Here is an 8,984-nt window from a genome sequence, read left to right as displayed (position 1 = left end):
GTTAAGGCTTTCAATGCGCTGGGAATGGAAAAGGCTTTTAATTTGATATAATTCTGAATCCAGTGTCTGCATTCCAAAGAAAGGCAAAGGTGGATTTTTTTAAATGTTGAGGGTAACCAGGGAAAGCCACTGAAATGGGGTTGGAATGGCTTCAAGGGGTTTTTCACCTGGGCTAAAGAGCGATGACTTTGCCTGCTAAGTTGCTCCCAGATGCTGAGGAAATACCTTTGAATTTACATTTAAACATAAAGTAGTATTGGGAATTGAAAATGATTAAAAATGACTCATGTACACAAATCCTTGTGTCATGAAATGCATGCTTCCTTCACCCAAATGTATTCTCGTAGTAGCCACGGTGCCAGATACAGCCTGTACTGAGGCTTTGGGGATATAGCAGCAAATAAAATGCAGCCCATGACCTCGGGGGAACCTCAGTCTAGTTGGGAATCCAGAGAATAAATAGCCAGAAAACAATGTGATATGTAATCTGATAGGGAGAAGAAATAGGATAAGAACTGAAGCTTAGGGTAAGAGAAAGGAAGCAGAAGGGGATGCCCAAACACACCAGGGTTCCCCAATACCCCACTCAATCCCTGCCCGACTCCCACAGGCGGGAGGAGCAGTACTTGAAATCCTGCAAACATGACTGTACATGAAACCTGACACCTCATGAAATGAACTTCATAAATTATGAAGCGTAGGTCATGGCACTGTTCTGTAATAAGGTCAAAGTTGCAAGTTGTTTTGTTTTATAAAGCTAGAAACTGAGCCATGAAAAACTGAACAACAATCCTTCTTTTCCTCTTCCTCACACTACAGTGTCCAGAAGGGGGTTATAGCATTGAAGAGTGCGACACCAAGAGCATGTTAAAAGCTTGCTTGGGCCCTCCCTGGTGGCACAGCGGGTTAAAGCACCGCACTGAGAATCTAAAAGCCACTTCCTCATGAGTTCGATTCCCGCCTGCCCCGGAGGTGACTACATGGCCTGGCAGACCTCTCCTGACCCGCCCGCTGCTCCCCTCAGCAGTGTACTTTGTCGATCTGCCTGTTCTGCTCCCCACTCTGTCTCTGGTGAAGCCTCTCACCCTCCGTATCTCTGGCCTGTACCCCAGTTCTGTACGAATAAATAAATAAATCTTTAAAAAAAAAAAAGCTTGCTTGGTGAATTTCACCAAGGCAAGAATGTTTGTAGGGGAATGTGTGTGGGAACTCAAATTTATGGTGTTTGATCTGGAGATAATGAAGGAGGAAAGCTTATTATCCAAATGGAGTTTCAGCCTATTACTTAAGGCCACTCTGGGCTGAATTTTACCATAGAAGGAATTGGTACTGAGGAAACCATCGTGCCACCTGAGATGGGAAGACTCATATGAGTCCCCTGCTATTGCTACATGGTAAGTATCTCACATATGTTGCCCAAACCACTGATTATCTCTTGTAATTACGAAGCTTCACCTAAATTTTCTTCTTTCTTTTTCAACAATACCTTCTACAAAATGTAGTTTCTTTATAAATTACATGACTTCACAGATGGACTTATTAAAAATATAATCATAGGAGTTACTGCAGCTTACTGGGAATTTAGCCTATTCCACGACTGTGTAGATAACATGTGTCATCAAAGATTTTTAAATATCTATGGTGAATATTGGACAAACTGTCGGCATTGGCATACCTGCAAGTAACATGCAGCACAACGGCACTGCTAATGGTATCAGAGCCACCATTTCCATATATCAACAATGCAAGCTGCAGGGATTTTAGTCTATTTTGTTTACCAGTGCATCCCCAGGCCTTTGAACAATATTGAACATATAGTGGGATCTCTATGGTTTGATCAACAAATTAGAAAATTGAGGCTAGTGAGGTTAATGCAATCACTTGATCATGGGGATCTTATGTGAATGAAACTTTCTTCCATTATACTAAGCTGCCCTTTGGTGAAATTATTCTTGTTTCATCAGGTCAGACGGAGGTACAAAAAGTGACACCATCCATAAAGTCATCTGGAACCATCTTGCCATCAAAATATTGAGCCAATCCATCACACTTAAATCTCCTCCTCAGTAAACAGGCACTGTCTTTCTTCTGATCTCACAGGAATCATTGGCTATGCCCCAAATAAACATACCACCTTCTGCTTAAACAGTTTACACCCACATTTCCTCACCACCTTCCAAACTCTCCATAATAGATCGAAACCAAGGAACTCAGGGGTTCGGGGAAGTGGGCGATAAGTTTGACACAGCTACCCACTCCAACATTCAGAAAGCTTGCTGGTATCCTGACAACTGTCAGCAGCTAAGAATGGCAAGGAACCTAAATATCATTTAGTTTAATGCAGGAATAACTCTAAAAACTTACACTGGCCGATCCCTGGATATCCCTAAAGGGATAGACGAGAGATGCCAAGGTGCACACATAGCCACATGCGAAAGCCTAAGCTTCTAGGCCCAGTCATTTTCTGGATTGGAAGACAATGTTAAACAATTTACCTAGTGAATAACTTAAATATCATTTTTATATTAAAACTACTTTTAATAGCATTTATCACATCAAATACACAATTCACATGGATGTTTGAAAGATAAACATAAGGTATCCATAGGAGTGGAAGTTACTACTCTGGGAGTAATTACCTGAGGAAGCAACTTTTAACTTGAGGCCTTGAGAAAGAACTGTCTCATGCTTGTAAAGAGTAGGGGAGATTAAAGTGAATGGAGATATGTAGTGTGCTCTGTGTGGAAACAATAGCAGGTGTGCAGACTCTAAAGCAGAAGTGTGGGGTTCACAAAGCTGGAGGTCTGAATGTTCCAGGCTTGTGTGCCACAGACTGAATGTTTCTCAGGATCTGTTGGGGGCAACTCCTAGGTGTCCTTCTTTTCACTCACCTCTTGCCAAGATACTGCGAGCATCTTGGGGTGAGAAAATCCAACAATTAGAAGCAGGAATGTACAAGCTGCTCCAGCACCACCCCAAATTACTAAGCCAAGACCAGGAAGTTGGGAGCACATAGCAGTCCGTGCTTAAGGCTTTTCAACACTTGCTGAAACCATTCCCTGCTTTAGGTTAGAAACCTCTTGGTAGAAAAATACACTGTTCTTAGCCCAGTGCACAAAATATTACAATTAACAATACCAGCTAATCTTTCTTTTATTATTTCATCTTCGACACCACCTGGTAAAATGAGTGTTTTTATCATTTTAATTTTGCAAACCAGGAAATGGAGGCTCCAAAATGTGCCCAAAGTCACATAAATAGTGAACAAGAGAATGAAGACTATGATGTGAGGTCCTTTTGGTGCTAAAGTCCATGTGATACCACACTGTGCTGCTTAGCAGGGTTCTTAGGGACAGCGATTATGAGAGACTTACTGCTCTGTGCTCTTCACCCCAGAAAGCCACTAAACAAACCCATTGTCTTCCCCCTTGGGATTCCCTCCGAAATGGAGTGGACCGCAGAAAGAAACAAACTGTGTTGAGTACAAAATGCCAGGCATCATGATAGGGTCTCTCAACATTTATTACATTGAATCCTCCCAGCAGCCCCTCAGAGTGGATAAATTACCATTCTCCACCTTGCAGACAAGGGACTTGTGACCCAGTGTACTGAAGTAATTTACCACATTGGTAAATTTGAGTATCTCCCTAAGTCTCGAAACTTTCCTTCAAAGCACACCAAAGATGGCTTAATATTTAACCCTTCCCAGGTTGCATAGTTGCACTTTAACAAGGGTCTTTCCTGTATGAATCTCACAGGACCGTGACAGACTTGAAGGGAAGGCTGATTGTGCCAGAGGAGATAAATCTCTACCCAGTCACAGCCTTCTCCTTCAAAAGGGATAACAACTCTCAGACACTCTGGCAACTGCAGAAACAGAAAGAATGCCGAATCAATCAAGAGTTTATTTGCAAAGGGTAATGTCAGAGGATAAACTTCTTTTAAATTCTGCAAACTTTGTACCTTTAAAGACTTAACTGACTCAGGAATTTGATTTCTCTCTGACTTGCTCCTGGTGATTTGCTTTTTATCATTGACTAAATCATATTTTCCCTCTCATCCCACCACCTTTTAGAGTGCAGACTTTGATGTGTATTCCTCGGCCTCCCTACTCTCTTGCTCTGGCTAACCTAGGACTTTGCAAACAAACCCTACTGAGAAGTATGGACAGTCTGGGTCTTTCCAGAAACTCAAGCTGCTGAAGGAGATATGGTATTTAGTTAAGTTGAAATGAAGTCCTGCATAAATCATAGAGTCGAACCCAGGTTACTCAAACAGGACCCTAGGAGGTGCTTGGGGAATAGCTTTGCAGGCAGCTTTATTTTTCTAGACCAGATTTACTTCCAAAATGCTGGGGCCCACAAGTACCCCAGGAGTGACTTGGCTCCCAAATGCTGGAGCAGGTCTTGGCCTTGGAGCACAGTTCTGGTGTTGTTTCCTGAATTCCCACGTTGCTGTTTTCCACACATGGATCAAGCTTCAAACTTCCTGTGTCTGGACCGTGTGTGTGCACATGTGCATCTCTGTGCTTGTGTGTGTATGTGTGTCATATGCTGGGGAGGGGTGGGAAGGGGAGTGGAGGGGCATCCAAAAACGAGGAGCATCAACCTCAATACTAGTATTGCATTTGTTTGCATCCCTTTGTTCCTGTCCTCAGCGCTTAAAGCTGCTCCTTTCTAATCACTTGGCTTCTTCAAGTGTAGAGCTAGTATCTTCATGAATAAATAGGAAGCTGACATAAGGAGGTATTTTGGAGAACACTGCTTTTCCGTGTTTGATATATTTCAGGGTTTTGGGGGCTGGGGGAGGAGGTGAGAGTTACGTGGAGCTATAAATCCTTAAGATTTATTTTCCCTGGTGTATGCACTTGCTTCTGCTTTTGTTTGTAAATGCATTTAAATGATTTAGCTGTTCACCTGGCAATTAGAGGAAGAATGCTCTGCTCATTTCATACAGTCCCGGGTGACTTGGCTGGTGAAGAGAATGTCAACCAGTGCAAAGTATGGTTTTGGGGGCTTTCCTTTAACAGGAATAGACTACAAGCCAAGTTTTCCTTCCTATTTTTCTTGTACATTGGGTAAAAATGTTGCAGACAAAAGGCAGACTTTCAAAAAAATTAAAACACAAATTAGTGTTCCAAATTAAATACCAGGATCTGCTACGTGGGATATAACCTGGCAGCTTCCATCTTTGGTATGGTTTGACACTGAGCCTGAGGGGTGTTACCTTTAATGTTTTATTGTGGTAAATGTACATGACCTTTATTATTTTAAAAGTTTTCAGTGTACAATTCACGGACACTAAATATATTCGAATATAAAACCATCACTACTATTTCTAGAACTTTCTCATCATTCCAGACAGAAACTGTGCTCATTAAACAACCATGACCTCTATGAATTTTCCTACCTTAGCTACTTCATATCAAATAAAGTCATACAGTATCTCCCGGGCTTGCTTTGCTTAGCATAATGTCTTCAGGGCACACATTCATTGACCTTGATTGCATGTTAAAGGAACAGTTGCACTTCATGGAAGAAATAAAAAAGGCCAAACCGGATAGGTAGTTTGGAACGGAGACTCTTGTAAGCTTAAAATGATCACTACCTGCATTATCGGTATACGCAGGCATTTAACGAGTAACCCAGTGGAGCAAGCCCGTGTCTTTACACAGGTGTTTTATGGCTAGTGGTTAATTCTCCTGGTATCCCCCCCCAGAGGCTTCTCCATATTTTACAGTCAGGATATGAAGACACCGGGATGCTGTGGGGATTAGTTAAATGTGTGTGGCATACTTTGCTGTATAAACTCACTCTCTGGAACTAGTTTTTGCTCCCTGCTCTCAACTTCTACAGCTTTTACTGTCAATCCCATTCATTTAGCACTTAGCGCATGCTTGTTAGTTGTCGTTTTATGTATATACCCTTGAAGGCAGGAGCCAAGTCTCATCCCTCTTTGTTTTTTCAGACTTGTCCATAATAGCAGCAGCTCAATCAATGTTTGTTGATGTTGGCCTCCCCTTCGACCCCCCAACCCCCCTTTAAAGTAGAGCTAGCAAAGCATAGCTTTAAATTCAAACTCAGTTTAAACAAACGAAAGGGTTTGGGAGGTAAAAAGCAAAGAGGAATCTTGCATGGTACAGAGAAGGAACACCTAAGATGCTTAGAAAACCTGTGTAAAGCTGAGGTACTAAAAAAATTTAAAGTGTTTGCTACAAGTTAAAAAGACCCTGATCCACCATTAAGTACAGAGCAGTGCTCACTCTACTTTGTCAGGATTCAAATCTGGAGAACAGAATGCCAAGGCAGGAGGGTTAAAGGAATTGTTTTAGGGTGTCTCCATTGTATGGAGGTCCCAGTATCTGTGAGGAAGGCAGGAAAGGCAGGTGGGAAAAGCCCTTTGAGGGCAACTTCAAGGCAGGGAACAGGCATACCACAAACACAGTCGCCAGTTCTTTGCCACTAAGATTTTTTTCCAGCATCTTCTATGACAGCACAAGATGGGGAATGTTCTGAATCACCTCTTAATACGGGAAGGAGTAAAAACTGTGGCACGCCTAGGCAATGGAAGGCTGACCTCTCATAATAAAGAATGAGGTTAAGGAAATTATCCCAAGACAGAGGATATTTAAGAGCACGGGCAGAAAGGGATTATGAGGGCAGAGTGGTGGAGACTAACTTCCCCTTACTCATGTCAGTACTGCTGTAATTTTACCGTATGTTTTCCTGTTTCCATTTGAACTGCGTGGTTCATTTTAACAAGGACACTGCTGCCACTGTGACTGGTGCTTGTCTGCCACCTGGTCTCACCCTCTGAAGCACTGCTGTCCACCCCTCCAAACAATCTTCCTGTGCTTTACAAACAAGGGGTTCTCTGTCTTTCAAACTCTCAAAATCTCCCCTTTGTCATGAAACATCACCCAAATCACTTCACTCATAAGCCCAATCACAGCAAGCATCCACTTTGCCCATGCTCCTGCTTCTGAATCTTTCAGTGAGCACCAGTCTGCGGCACCCTGCACCCGTCACAGCGTGCCACCTGCTTGTTCCTTTTCCTGCACTGCTGATACTCTAAGACCTTGTTCACAGTGAGATAGGGTTTCCTTTGGGCGGACTTCCTCTGGCATGCCTTACTCCATAACCCCTGTGAAGTTTCCCGTTAGGCATGGCTTGAACTGGAATGGATGCCATTTTGTCACTGGACTGAGTTCCTTATAATAGCTTAAGTTGTCAAGGCCTTCACATTTAGCTTTGCTTCCTTCTTGTAACATTCTCAAGGAAATATGGATCTGTTGAGAATGGTGGTTTCCATGGTAAATGTTGCTTCTTATTTGTTTTTTCAAGTTCACTTTGGAGATACACAGCGTGATTTCCTCTTTCAGTACCAGCACCACAATAGATATAGGTCGGGGGCACCACCATAGAACTGTTTGAAAAAGAAATCTCGCTCACCCTGGTTAGAAAAGAGGTGATTTATTATTCTAACTGCAGGGAGTCAACTTCATGTCTATCCCCAAAACAGTGGGGAAAGAGTTGATTTTTTAAAAATAAAGTCACAAAATGTACACACCTTGGACATAAATGTGTACAACAGATGAGAATTTTGATTGATTCTTAAACATGTGACTCTCCACCTTGGGACACACACTCAAGTAGGAACACATACATCATGGGGTGTTTGCTGGCTTACAGTTTTCACACACACTTCATTTTCTTTTCATATACCAGTGCCAGTACGTGAATAGGGCATGTTTTCCAGCCGTTATTTACAGATATCACAGTTGAGGCTCAGAGAAGAAGTTAACCGAGGTAACAAAAGTTGCACACTAGCTGGTAAGTGCCAGAGTCCGAAATGAGTTCTTCCTTTAGTTCCAAATTCCAAGTTGTTCTGCTACCCCTACCCCATTTTTTGTGTGTGTGCTTTCGTTTTCCCAGATGAAAAATGGTAGCTTTTCAGCGTTCCAGGACATTCTCAACCCTCTAGGTTCTTAGTATCAGTATTTCGCAGCCAGGAAATGTGAACACTAGATGGGCACTTCACATGCTCGCCCCCTCCCCTGGCCTAATGCTTTAATGGGAAAGAAATGTTACCAATTCCCAGAGGATCGGACAGTGCCATAAAGGTGCACCCGAGCCGACCGTCGGACTCTTTTAGTGGGCTGAGAAACCAAGCGTCTCATCTTTCAATTCTCAGCAGTAGCTGGGGGAGAACGAGAGCTAGACAATAGCCTCTTGTTGAGTTTTATTAATTTGAGGGTGGTGGGAGAAAAGGATGCGACGGACGGCGCAGGTGACCAATCACAAGCGAATTGTCGACCGGCCTGCGCCAACCGGTGGCCGCCGAAGAACAGCGGGTGGGACTGGCTCCCCTGCCCGCTCCGCCAGCCCGCCCAGAAGGCGGAGCCTCCGCAGGACCCCGCCCACGCCGCCCCGCCGCCACCCGGCCCGCCAGCGGGAGGGGGGCGGGGACGCGGGTGGGGGGCGGGGGGGCAGGCTAGGGGGGAGATGGGAGGGGTTCGCGCAGAGCTGCTACCTGGACGGGCCTGCTGGTGACAGCAAGCCAGAGGGGAAGAAAAGGCTAGGAGCGCCGCTGCTTCCTGCATTATCTTAAGTCGGCCTTGCTAGAAGCGGCTTTTCAGCGTTTCTATTTGTTTTTCTTCCTGCCGCTGTGGGGCTGGGATCCGCACTGGCTCTCCCAGGCGACTTCGCTCCGCTGTTGCGTAGATTAGGACTGTAAATCTTTGCAAAACTCTTCCCTTCCTCCCAGCCAACCCCTGAATAGACTCTCAGGGCTACTGTAACTGAGTCGTGCCACGTTAGGAGGGCCATGAGAGCGGGGACCCCCTCTCTCGCCAGAGTGGCCGGACCCCGCCAGTTCAATTGTTTGAAACTTCCCTTCCTCCCAGCCAACCCCTGAATAGACTCTCAGGGCTACTGTAACTGAGTCGTGCCACGTTAGGAGGGCCATGAGAGCGGGGACCCCCC

The sequence above is a fragment of the Condylura cristata genome, unplaced genomic scaffold (assembly GCF_000260355.1).
Source record: "Condylura cristata isolate star-nosed mole 26May11 unplaced genomic scaffold, ConCri1.0 scaffold00019, whole genome shotgun sequence".
Lineage (NCBI taxonomy): Eukaryota > Metazoa > Chordata > Mammalia > Eulipotyphla > Talpidae > Condylura > Condylura cristata.
This window is presented reverse-complemented; position numbering follows the sequence as displayed.